This window comes from Equus asinus, chromosome 17, assembly GCF_041296235.1.
Source record: "Equus asinus isolate D_3611 breed Donkey chromosome 17, EquAss-T2T_v2, whole genome shotgun sequence".
Lineage (NCBI taxonomy): Eukaryota > Metazoa > Chordata > Mammalia > Perissodactyla > Equidae > Equus > Equus asinus.
Genome location: NC_091806.1, coordinates 46,400,731 through 46,413,050, shown reverse-complemented (window position 1 = coordinate 46,413,050; position 12,320 = coordinate 46,400,731). Strand labels below are relative to the sequence as shown.

General features: G+C 58.3%; 1 long non-coding RNA gene across 2 annotated transcripts; it reads right to left on the bottom strand.

Annotated features, from left to right (window-relative positions):
* Positions 1-1,667: 1,667 nt before the first annotated feature.
* LOC106844260 (uncharacterized) lies at positions 1,668-9,367 on the bottom strand. 2 transcript variants are annotated; one of them, XR_011495213.1, is made up of 3 exons: positions 8,840-9,367; positions 3,812-3,955; positions 1,668-2,909 (listed from the first exon to the last, which is right to left on the bottom strand). It is a non-coding gene; the product is annotated as an uncharacterized lncRNA (long non-coding RNA). The 2 variants fall into 2 exon arrangements; XR_001401361.3 differs by lacking the exon at positions 8,840-9,367 and adding an exon at positions 4,302-4,847.
* Positions 9,368-12,320: the final 2,953 nt, after the last annotated feature.

Genomic DNA, 12,320 nt, shown 5'->3' with positions numbered 1-12,320 from the left:
GCTGCCCCATCACAGGCGGCTGCTCCGGGCCCTGAAGCTCCTGAGGGGGCAGCCGGCCTGACTATGGGCCTCGGCCAGGCGGTAAATGACAAAGCAGCCAGATGAGGGCATCTCGGATGTCCTTGAACTGGGAGCCCACAATGAGCCACTGGAGAGCGAGAGTTGGCAATCGGGACAGCAGCCCAGAGCAGGCGGCAGCTCAGGCAGGGCCCGGCACTTTGAAGCTCTTTGTTGAGCCCCGATTTCCCAGAGGGCTCACATGTGAGTCTGTAAGTCCGGCCTCACCAGCCAGGGAGGACAGGCCAACAGCCACTCCAGGGTCAGTGCATTGCACAGAGGGTTCTGCCCCAGGACTCTGAGAGGACGGAGAGGTGCTGAGAGCAGGGCAGCTGCTCTGGTGGGCGATCCTGCGGCCACACAGGGCCAGCCCTCAGAAGGGCTCTGAGCTGAGGTCAATGCCGTGCTGTCTTGACTACACTTCCCCCTTTTTTTTTTTTTTTTTTGGTGAGGAAGATTGGCCCTGAGCTAACATCTGTTGCCAATCTTCCTCTTTTTGCTCTAGGAAGATTGTCACTGAGCTGACATCTGTGCCAATCCTCCTCTATTTTGTATGTGGGATGCCGCCACAGCATGGCTTGATGAGCAGTGTGTAGGTCCGCACCCAGGGTCCCAACCCACAAACCCTGGGCCGCCAAAGCAGAGTACGCAAACTTAACTACTACGCCACGGGGGCAGCCCCTCCCTCCTCATTTTTGAACTAGGCTCTCATTTTCATTTTGCACTGGGCCCCTCCATTTACGCAACCGGTCCTGCTTGGGAGCGCCATGTCAGGTTGGACCCAAGCTGCTGGCAGATGCCCGCTCCTCGAGGCCCCTGGAAGGCATGGGGAGCAGCACCCCCTCTCCACTCATGAAGGACCGGGCAAGGCGGGAACACACGAAGGTGCGAGGACGTGAACGAATGAACGAATGAAGCAGCCTGGTTTGGTTTGCTAACTACACACTCGGAAGTGTGGACACAGCTCCTTCAAGGGCTGTGTGGTTCGGGCTGTGTGGTTCGGACTGTGGGAGCTGCTACTCCTCCGTCCTGGGCGGCCGGGGCAGCCCCCCAGGACCGCAGCTGGGACTCGCGCCTCCTCTGACGATTGACAGTGCTGAAGGAGACCCCCGGCCTCCTGTCCGGCTCCCCCGTGCACCCCCTGCCCCACTGCCCACCCAGCCTGCGCCCCCCTGCCCCACTGCCACCCCCAGGCCTACTTGGGGAGGAGGGAACGGCCACCAGCCCGGCCAGCTGAGTCGGCCGGGTCCCCGTGGGCCAGGTGGCATGGTGGCTGCACGGCGGGCGCGGGCCCGCTTTCATCCCGGGCCGAGGGGCCTGAGAAATCGCGGGCTCCTGAGAAGTCCTGAAGGGGCATTACTCAGACTGACACATCCCATTGCCCCCGGGCGCAGACAAAGAGGACCAGCCAGTGGAGGGTATGGCGCTGGCCTTGTGCGCGGCTGAAGGTTTTTTGAGAAAAAATGTAATCGATGACAATAGAGCACTTTGTTGCGGTCGAGGGCACCGGGGCTGGGCCGAGCGGCGGCTTCTTCGTTCCCTGTGATGAGAGCAGATTTAGTGCCTTCATTCTTCCCTCTGTCAGCGAGAACAATGTCGGGGGAGAGCCGAGGTTTCCCATTATAAATCACCATAAGCCCCATGGAAATCCCTCCCACCCGGGGCCGGGCGAGCAGAGAGGAGCTGGGGCCCGCGGCCCGCTGCCTGCTGCCCGCGCCCGGCTGGGCCGCCCGGATGGCCCGCGGGCGGCGCGGGGTGCGCCCCGGCTGCCCCCCGCCCCCGTGGGAATGGAGACTCCGGAAAAGCACTGAGCTCCACCCCGAAACGCAGGCACATGTCACGGAGAAAGAGAAAGGCGAGGCCTGCCCACCCCTTCAATTACAGAATGGGGAGCAGAGACACGGGGGTGCTTGGGGCCCCGTCCTGCCACCCAGGGGTCCGGGGAGGGGGGCGCTGACAAAAAGCCGAGCGTCTGGCTCAGTGTGTCCCAGGTGGTGCAAGCAAGCGGGAAAGCCTGCTGGGCCTGGCCTCGGCCTGCACTTTACAAAGAGAAAAACAGGTCCAGAGAGGGGCGGACACCTGCTCGGGGTCACACAGCACTCTGGTGGCAGAGCCGACCAGGACTAGGACCCAGGCCTCTTGCATCCAGACCCACTTCCCACGGGCTAGTGAGCCCCTCCTTGATCAAGTGCTATCTGAGCCAGAAATGCCGCGGGATCCCCTCTGTGGGGATGGCTTCCTCCTCACCTCCCAGCAGCCTCACCTGGTGAGCACGGCCAGCCGCTGCTGCTCCCGTTCGACTGCATGAAATGCCCGCCTCCGGCCTCTTGAGACCACATCAACAGGGAGGCAGGGCCAGACCCAGCACTGGGGACTCCTGACCCCCTGGACTAACAGTGGGGCCCCCCCAGCAGAACCAAAGAACACCTTTTCGCCAAAAGACAAGACTTCCGGATTTTCAGAAAGTCTTCTTTTAAATTTCTTCTATTAGGCAACCCTCCCCATGGGGGCTGAGCTGGTACCCCATGTTCGAGTCCACGAAACACGCGCACACCCGCCTGGAGGAGAGGAAGATCTGACGGCCTGGGGAATTTTGCCGCCTGCAATGTCACGTCCCGTCAGGTCCGGGTGCCAAGCAGGTTACGAGACAACTCTGGGATTCAGAGCTTTTCAGATTTCAGAATTGGGCCCGGAGGCTGGGCTGGTGTTACTGTCAGGACAGCCGTTTTTATCACCTGAAGCTCGGCCCCGTGTGGCACTCCTGTCGCTCTTCTGTGTCCCCCGTGGTCCCCAGGCTGCTGAACACACTCGGGACAGGAGCCGCGGTGTTTTCTGGCTCTCTTCCTGGTTATCTGATGGAAAATAAAACCAGCCTCCGCTAATGACTGGCCTGTGGTCCCGCTTGAGCCCCAATTCCTCCACCTATACAGTGGAGGTGACAATCGCACCTGCCTGAGAGGCTGGGTCGGAGGATAGCCAGCCTGGAAAGCTCAGGAAAGGCTGTTACTATTATTGTTGCTGTTGCCACTGCACCAGGCAGATCACGGTTCATTAACCAGGGGACAGTCCTTGCTGCCTCTGGAGGCCCCCCTCAGGTCCGGGGCTGCTCTCACTGGGCCCCCAGTTTCTTCCCAGCCTTATCTCCTTCTTCCCTTAACATTCTCTGCGCTCCCGTCCCCCTCGGTTCTCTGTTCCCAGCCCCGCTCTGTGATCTCTGCCTCCTGAGATCATATTCTTTTGCTCCTATTTTCCCCCCGGCCTGGAGTTCTCGTCCTCATCCTCACATTTCTAGAGCTTTCTGTCTTCCATCAGGGAGCCGCTCAGCGATCCTCGGTGAGGATGGCTCTTGTGAACTCCCCCCACCGGCGTCCACGGGGACTTCTGGCGTCCCAGGGGCGGGAGCGTGTCGTTTCTCTCCGTAACTCAGCCCCTTCTCTCGGTCTGACTCCCGCCAACAGCGGCTCCCTCCTTCCTGTCCCCACCAGGGTCCCGGCCCCAGCAGCACGGCCATGCGCTGGGGTTCCAGCAGGGACTCTGGTGCCTGGCTTCAAATCCCAGCTGTCCCCCTTACCAGCTGTGGGACCCTGGGCACAGCGTCCTGGCTCTGTGTGCCTCAGTTTCTTCCTCTGTCGAACGCAGACAGGAAGAGTTCACTTTATTGTGAGTATTCCAACGGTGTCAACGCGTGCAAGGCGCACGGCAAGCGAGAGCAATGGCTAGTGCTCCCTTCCCAGCCTGTCGCCTCTGCCCTCACCTCCGGGTTTTCCCTTTTTACTGCATTTGGTGCCCTCTGTCCGTCTCCGCTGTTTGAAGGTGAGCCCCGAGAGCATGCGCCTTATCCGTCTTGTCCTCGGCTCTGTTCCCAGCACCTGGCCCCCAGTGGACGCTCAGACAACACCTGTTAAATGAGTGAATGGATGGATGGATGGATGGATGGATGAGTGAACGAATGAGCTACTTCCCCAACCCCCAGCACAGCGCATGGCATAGGACAAATTCTGGTCACTGCTTGTCGAATGTCACTGTGTGATCCATCCATACAGCCACTCTCGCCAAACCAGAACTTCATGCCCCTTCCCCAGGCGACCGGGAAGCTCTCCTGCCAAGATCGTCGGTGCCTCCTGCTTTGGTCTTTCTGCCCCTTTTTCACCTGACTTGGCCGCTCTGACCACAAGACCACCGCTGCCTCCTTGAGCCGCCCCGTCTCTCGTTCCCTGGACAGCACGCGTCCCCCGCTCCCTCACCTCTGCTGTCTCTTCTCGGCCTCCTTCTTTCTTCTCGAGATTCTGAGTTTGGCTAAACGTTCCAGCGACGGAGCAGAGTACGAATCTGGCCGCCGAGGTCGCCAGCTGATGGATTTTTCCGGGTTGCGAAGCTGACATCAGCTGTGTCTTTCCCTTCGGAGCCTTAGTCACATGGTGCCAGCTGGTTCCTCTCTGGCCGGTGCCCCACACGGGACGGCCGTCTCTGGTTATCGGTCTCCCGTTGCTGACATCGTCCGAGCATCTCGTAGTGGTGAACCCAGGGGGCCGGAGGTGAGGACTGGCGGTCCTTCTCAACCTTCCTTCCCTCTCTCCGTGGGGTTACAGGCTGGACGGCAAGGCTAGGGACCTTCTGAAGACCCTGCCCGTGACCTCCTGCGAGGAGCGTGGGTCAGCGGTCACCTTGTGGAGGAGCTGCCGAGAGCCAGCTGCCCCCTCATCCACTCACTGCCTCCACCTACGCGCCCGAGGTCACCGTCCCCGGGGCTGAGCCTCACACATCCTGCTCCCTCTCTCTTTCCTCCACCGAGAGTGAAAACGAGAAGCATCTGCCCCGGACGGCACATACTGAAGACTTCACGGGCCACACGCGATCTCTGTCACAGTGTTTCCACTCTGCCTTTGCAGTGGGGTCTGGAAGCCAAGGAGTGTGACTTGGGTCCCATAAACGCACCCGGAAATGTGAATTTTCTGTAACTGTCACGTGTCACAAAATATTCTTTTTTTGATTTTTGCTATCATTCAAAAAAAATTTTTTTCCCAATCATTATAAGCATTTAAGGGGCCAGCCCGGTGGCATAGTGGTTAAATTCGCACACTCCGCTTCAGCTGCCCAGGGTTCACGGGTTTGGATCCCAGGCCCGGACCTACAGCACTCGTCAGTCACGCTGTGGTGGTGACCCACATACAGAATAGAGGAAGATGGGCACGGATGTTAGCTCAGGGCCAATCTTCCTCACCAAAAAGAGGAGGATTGGCGGTGGACGTTAGCTCAGGGCTAATATTCCTCAAAAAAAAAAAGTATTTAAAAACCAATGTTAGCTCACAGCTGTACAAAAACAAGGCAGCGAATCTGTCTGGGGTCTGCAGTTTGTCTCCTAAAGCGTGATTTAAAACAAAGTAGATTTGGTACTTAAAAAAGAAAAGGATAAGCGTTTGCCTACAGGATAGCAAGCTTCTCCTCACTTTTGTTTCTGTCTCTGCAGCGTTGGGGAAGCAATTCCATAGTCCCTCTGTTGTTCCAATTTGCACGTTTTCAGTGGACAAGGGGGTGGAGGATTTTGTCCCTGGTGGGGGCCTTTGGACTGTTCCCAGATAGCGGGTTCTCCTCCTGGCCTCGAGCTAGGGCTGCACCCGGCTGGGCGCGCTCTGAAGAGCCAGCATCTAAACCCTCCCACCTCCACTGTCAGCCCTTCCCCAGCGATCTCAGAGGCTGGTGCAGACCCTGAGCGTCCAGGAGCCGGGCTCGTTGACTGGCCAACCAGCAGAATCTCTGCCGCGCTCCCCTGACACGCGGGGTGAGCCAGAAGGAAGCTGCGGTGGTTTTAAGCCAATAAAGTTTAGGGGATGTTTCTTCCTGCATCATGCATCTGTTAGAGGCCATTATTCCTCATTTTTTTCTCGCCCCTTGTCACTTTCTATTGATTTATAGTATTCTTTCCCGCATTTTTCAGGGCTGTTGACGGGTTACAAATATTAACCCTTCTAATGACACGATTATTTTGTCACTGACTGGGAATCTCCTAAAAGGTGATTGGCGCCTCTAATTAACTACTGTCGGGAAGAATGGCATCGACTCCATGCTTCCAAGATCTGAATCGTCGTCTTTAGCGCACATCTTTTGACATTTAGCTCACCGAGTGCTAACCAGCCTGCTTCAGCTTGCTCCATTCCACGTGGGTACCTGTTCCAACCGCTTTATCTCGGGGAACCAGGCAGTTTCGGGGTTCCGAGCCGGATGTCGTAGCTGTGCCGGCCCGGAGATTTCTTTAATAAATGACTTTTTTAAAAAAAAACAACTGGGTCTGCCTGGAATGATGACAGCAGCTTTTCTCGACAAAGCTGCCGTAGGGCACAGCTCCGTGGACCAGTTCCTGAAAAAACACGCGATCTGGGAAATAGAGCCGATGGCCAGAGAGCTTGGGGAAACCCGCATGTGCCTTTGGGAAAATCGCCGGCCCTGTGTGGGGACACCTGCTGACAGCGGTGTCATGTGCTCCTTAAACTCTGCCCACGGAACACCTTCCCCCGGGACGCCATGAAATGTGTTGTGCTGAGCAACTGCCTTTGGGAAAAGCTTATCTACAGAGTGAAATTAGGGGTCCCATCACCCATTGCACCGGGGCTCGGAGCAGAGCCTAAATTATTTTTCGAGGACCCTCACAGCCATTGGTTAACCCGCATTCCAAGGTGGGTGGCTTCCCCTTCAGCCCTGAGACTGGTTGGGGCACCCACCCTCCCCTGGGACCTGGGGCCCTCGGGGTGCCACCCTGATTCTCTGCTGTGGGACCTTTGCCAAACTGCGGGTCCCAGACCTTGGGCGGAGAACAGGTGACGCGGCTCCCCCAGAGGGTTCTGAACTTGGCTGCACACGAGAATCACCTGGGAGCTTTAAATGATCCTCAAGCCTGGACCGCACCTGAGAGGAGATTAGATCAGAACCCAGGGCGGAGCCGGGGACCAGGGTCTTTGTAAACTCCTGGGCGATTCCAGCCGGCAGCCAAGTTGGAACACCAGCTTCCAGGGCGGTGCCTCCAGCCCACGCAAGGCCCACCTGAGCGCCAGGCTTTGGTCCCATCTGTACGGGGGGTGGGGGCTTTGTAGAATCTCGTGGGTATGAGAACTTGGAGGTTTGGATTCTGATATGCCCCCACTCTTGGTGAGAAGCTGTGCTCGAGCACAGCTCCAGAAAGCCTGGCCACCAGACGTCTGCGTGCCTCTCGGCCCCGGCTCACCCCTTGCAGGGGGCCTGAGCCATACTCCTGGCCCCACAGATGCTTCGAAGCATCACTTCAAAGGATGCTTCAGCCAGAAGCATCACTTCGTCTACGCAGGGATGTGGTCCAGCTGTTATGCACGCAGGCGTTGTCAAGACGATCTTGATAAGAAGGTCCTCTTCTTTTTCCAAAGTACATGGAACCTGGCATCTCCCAGCGGCTTGTTTGTTTCATCCGGGGCACCTTGTAAATTGAATGGTGGAGCGTGCTTTCCTTTTTGCATTGGCTGCCAGGAAACTCAGAGTCAAATTTGCCATACTTCAGACAGCACGCACAGAGGACCTGGTGGCATCTATTTTGACCACTAACTCTATCTCTGTTTTATCTTATGTTTCTCCCCCTTGTTTTCTTCCCCTACTAAAAATCCTGTCCTACTGTGTGTGTTTATTAAGCCACCACAAATCCCTTTTTGTTTTTTGACAAAGTAGGGACATGAAGCCACAGTTAAACAAATGAAAGACCCAGCTCCCTCGTCCTCTTTTTCACCATAGATGAGGAGTTCTCAGTTCTTCCCTCTCTGGGCGTCGCATACGCTCGAGCCCCACCTGTCACCCACGCATGGGCCGGCCTCTTCACTATCATACTCACTGGTACCGCATTTCCTGCTGGCCCTGGCCTGGGCTCCCCAAGGTCGCAGATCCTCCGTCTCATTACATCTCAGGCCCCGCACTGCTCCCAGCCCTGCACTCACACCGGCCTCTCTCCCAAGGGGAAACTGCCCTGGTGCTCCTTGCTGCCAGAGAAAAACCCTCAGGCTCATACGGTGATGTTGTTCTGTGGCTTTGCGGCTGCTTGTCCACACGACTCTCCCCCGCCCCCGCCCCGAGGCGGCGAGGTCCCGGACGGCAGCACCTCGCTCCTGTCTCTCTCCACGTGCCCTGGCGCCAGCTCAGGGCCTGACCCTGCAGGGCCAGCTCCCAGGCTCCAGAGTCCCCGAGATGCTATATCCCCCAGAGTTTGGTTCCGCCATGCGGCAGGGGCCTGGGGACAGCCAGTGCTCGAGGGTCAGATGTCCACCTGGGCGATTGTGGGATGGAAGGGGTGAGCCAGGACGCTGCCTAAAACACCGCCCTTAGGGCATCTTGGGTGCGAGTTATGAGTCGGCCTGGCTCCCACCTGTACCCCCTCACTTGGAAGCATGTGACTCTGGGCAACTCGCTTCCCCTCCCTGAGCCTCCCTTTTCTCGGAAGCAGAGTGGGTAGGAAGAGCATATCCCGCCTCGGGGAAGGAATAAGAGAGGGAAGAAAAAAGCACCAGAAGCGGGCAGCACAGTAGCAAGAACTCAGCACACAGGAGCCTCCGCTATCCTGAGGAGTCCCCTCGTGGCAGAAGCTCCTTAGAGACCAGTGACGTGAAGACCCCGGGGGTGTCCACGCTCCGGAGCAGGAGCGGCCATGGACTGAGAGGTGAGCAGACGCACGCAGGCTCTGGAACCAGATGCCTACTGTGTGCTGAGAGGAGCCACGGAGTCCCTCTGGGCTTCCATTTCCCCACCTGCCCCGTGGTGCCTCAGTGGGACTTGCCTGGTAAGGTGGCGAGGCCGAGGCAGGATGGGACAGTGGCGCTCCTGGTGCGTGCCTGTGCCCAGCAGCGGGCCGATGCACAATGGTTGGGGGCGGTGGGTCGCCCTGGGACTTCTGACTTCACCCTCCCAGGCAGGCACTCAGCCTCCTCACCCGACCGCCGCTGAGTCTCCGAGATCCCCTGGCCTGGCCTCTGTGTCACGGAGGCCCCCGGCGTCCAGCCTGGAGATTCTGGAATCTCAGAAACAAGAGTGGATCCATTTCCTCCGCTCCAACAGGAGATGCGAGCCGGCCTGGCCCTGTGCTGTCAGCTGCCGGGGCAGCTGGCTCCAGAGGCTGTTGCCGTGGAAACCCAGACTGATGTTCTGCTAAACAGCGAAATTATTTGTGGTTTCTCTGCCGAGTGTCCCAGCAGAGCAGGCCAGGACGGTGGCTGGGGAGGGGCGGGGGCTGAGAGCAAGGCTCCGGGAGGGAACCCCTTCTAGGGGCCGCCGGGCCCGCCTTGGCCTCTCCGCAGGGAAATGATCCAAAGACACTGAGATTTGGGGAGACGGAGGAAGGGCGTGTTTGGAAAAGAATTGGGCTGAGGTCAGCAAGTTTGCTTCCAAGGAGCTTCTGTGGGAGGAGGGTCTGGGGTCAGCATGCTCCTGGGAGTTGCAGGGGGAGGGTTCCCTTTGGTGACGGTGCCCACGCCCAGCCGTGCTGCTGGCACTCCTCCCGCAGGAGCCCTCAGCCCATGTGCAGGACAAAGGGGCCACGGCGGCTCTTCTTAGCATTTCCCGGCTCTGCCTTCGTTTGGCTGTGTGACCCCCCAGCTCCCGAGGCCTCCCGGAGCCTCGGTTTGCTTATCTGTAAAATGGGGGCGGTATTCCTTGCCCAGCTCGGGGTCAGGTGGGAAAGACGGAGCGAGGGATCTGAAAACCGGAAGACGTTTGCCTTCTGAGGGGCGAGGGGTTTCCCATGGGGGGGAGATAAGGGGACTTGTGCAGACTTCCCAGATCGGTTTTGCTTTTCAGTCTCGCTTCTAAGTTCAGAAAGTAACTGGAACCAGACTTGTTATTAAGATCTGGGCACCTCGCTTCATGCCCATGAAGCAGGGTCTGCAAAGGGCACGGTCTTGCGGGGCAGCTCAAGTGGTGAATCTAATGGGGGGCACACTGACGGTGTGGAGGATTCCTCGGCCCCTGAGCAAGCAGTGTGGCCGCGGAGGGCTGGAAGCCAGGCCCTGGCCAGGGGCCACAGACCCACACTCGTCGCATCCACAAGAATACAGAGTGGTGGATGGGTGGCCAGCACGTGCAGAGACGGGCTTACAAGCTGTAACCTCTCTCGGGAGACCTTTCAGCAGTGAGGGAGGGAAGGAGGCTTTAAATGGCAGGAAACTAACCCTGCACATCCTAGAAGAGGACAGCAAATAACACACGGGTGGCCCCGCCCCCCCACCCCCCAGCCCCAGCAGACATCACTAATTGATCACAGCGCTCTTTCCTGCAGAGTCTAGACTCCCCCTCCCGAATCGTCCTCCGCCCAGCGTGCCGGGCCAACACCCATCAACCAGGTTTACACGTGAGGCAAAACCCACTTGCCGTCCCCGTGCTAGACACTGCAGGAGGTCCCCTTCAGCATCCGTACACTGACGGCACCCCGCCTCCAGGGACGGGGGCTGGCACTGTCCTCAGGCGCCTGCTCCGCTTGGCAGCCGCCAGTGCTCTGACTCTCCCCCAGGGCTGAGCGTCCCTGGGCCCTCCCAGCAAGCTGGATTTGCCGAGGAGCCGGTGTAGAGCGGCCTTTCTCTAACTCCTCCTAGCCTTCGAATTGCCTGCGGAGTCCTGTGGCTTCTGACTCATCTGGTGTGGGTCTAGCAAGAACCCTACCCCTCTAGCCCATGGCAGGCCATCCTGGTGCTGCCGGGTGAAGGGCCACACGTGGAGTAGCAAGGATGCAGATGACACAAAACAATGGAACGGAGGCAAAGAGAACGGGACAGAAAGAATACGAGAGACCAGAGACTGGATCCCAGGCAGGAATATCGATTCGATGGAGCAGCTGGGAGACGGTCGTCCGCTCTCTGCTGAAGAAGGCATCTAGCCGACCTGCAGCCTTCTCCTTCAGCTCTCTAGACACTGGCTGGACTTTGCCCCGTCCCTGCATCTTCAGACTCCAGTTGGTCCCAGCGAGAGGAATGGAGGGTGTGGTTTGATCCCCTAAGAGCGTTCACCCCTTCCAATGACTCGGGGCGCATCGGCCAGCCAAGGGGTGGTCTCCAGCTCCAGGTCTGCTTCCCTGGTGGGCCTCCTGCCCTGTGTGGGAATCGGTCGTCTCCTGTGGCTGTGCCAGGCTCTTTCTTCGGAGGACCGGTCCCCTTTCCCAGGGTGGGAAGTGTGACTCGGGCTGTATGTGCTACCTTGTACCTCCGGGGATCGGTTGCAAAACCATTGTTCCAGTTACTGTCATTGAATACAAATGACCCCAAAGTTAGTGGTGTAAACCGACCGTCTGTGACACTCCCAGGTCCTGTGCATCAGGGATTCAGACAGGACACAGCGGGGAAAGCTCGCTCGCACACGCCTGCCCGTTGATGTGGGGCTCACGCCGGGGGGCTCACGGCGGATGCCTCAGCTGGGGCTGTTGGCTGGAGTGGCTACACATGGTGTCTTCACGCGGCTTGAGCTGCCTCACAATATGGTGGCTGCGTTCCGGGGTCAGCATGGGGTCCGGGCGGGGAGATGGAGGTGGAAGCTGCATCATTTGTTATGACCTGGCTTGGAAATCATGCGGCCTTCCCCTCCAATCTATTCAAGATAGTTACAAGTTCAAGGGGAAATGGGACTCTGCCTTGTGATGGGGAAGTGGCAGGGTTCTGGAAGAGCACGTGGGCCTGGAAACATTGCTGTGGTCATTTTTGGAAAATACGATGTGCCACAGGCTGCCCTCTGGCCTCAACAATTCACACCCCGCCCACATTCAAAGTCTGCTCCTCCCTTTCCCTGCGATGCCCCCCTCCTCCCAGCTCCCACCCCATTGCGGCGATGGGTCCAGGATTCCATGTTCACCATCAGCTCGAGGTGAACGAGCACGGCTCCTCCATAGGGCTCCCTGAGTAGCAACCATGGACCGGAGTCCAGTTTTCTGTTCCTCACACCCAAATGCAGCAGTGGGACAGGAAGACGAGAGCTGCTGCAGAAATCCCAGTTGAAATCCCAATATGTAAATATGGCTGTCATTGGCCCATAGCGATTCTGAAATCCAGCCCGGCACAGGATGCCCATTCCCTCTTTGGGATGAGGTCCCACTGCCTGGGAATGAGTCCCTGTGGCTTTGAGCTCTGTCCTCTGAGCTCTTGGAGTTAGCCTTCCTCTTCCACAGAAAGCAGCCCGTGCTTACAGTTGAGCCCTTTTCTCAGCCTGCTTCTTGCCCGTAGACGTTTAAGGGTCCAAAGCTCTCATTTGATTTTGTACAGCGTCTGTGTCTTTTAGTCCAA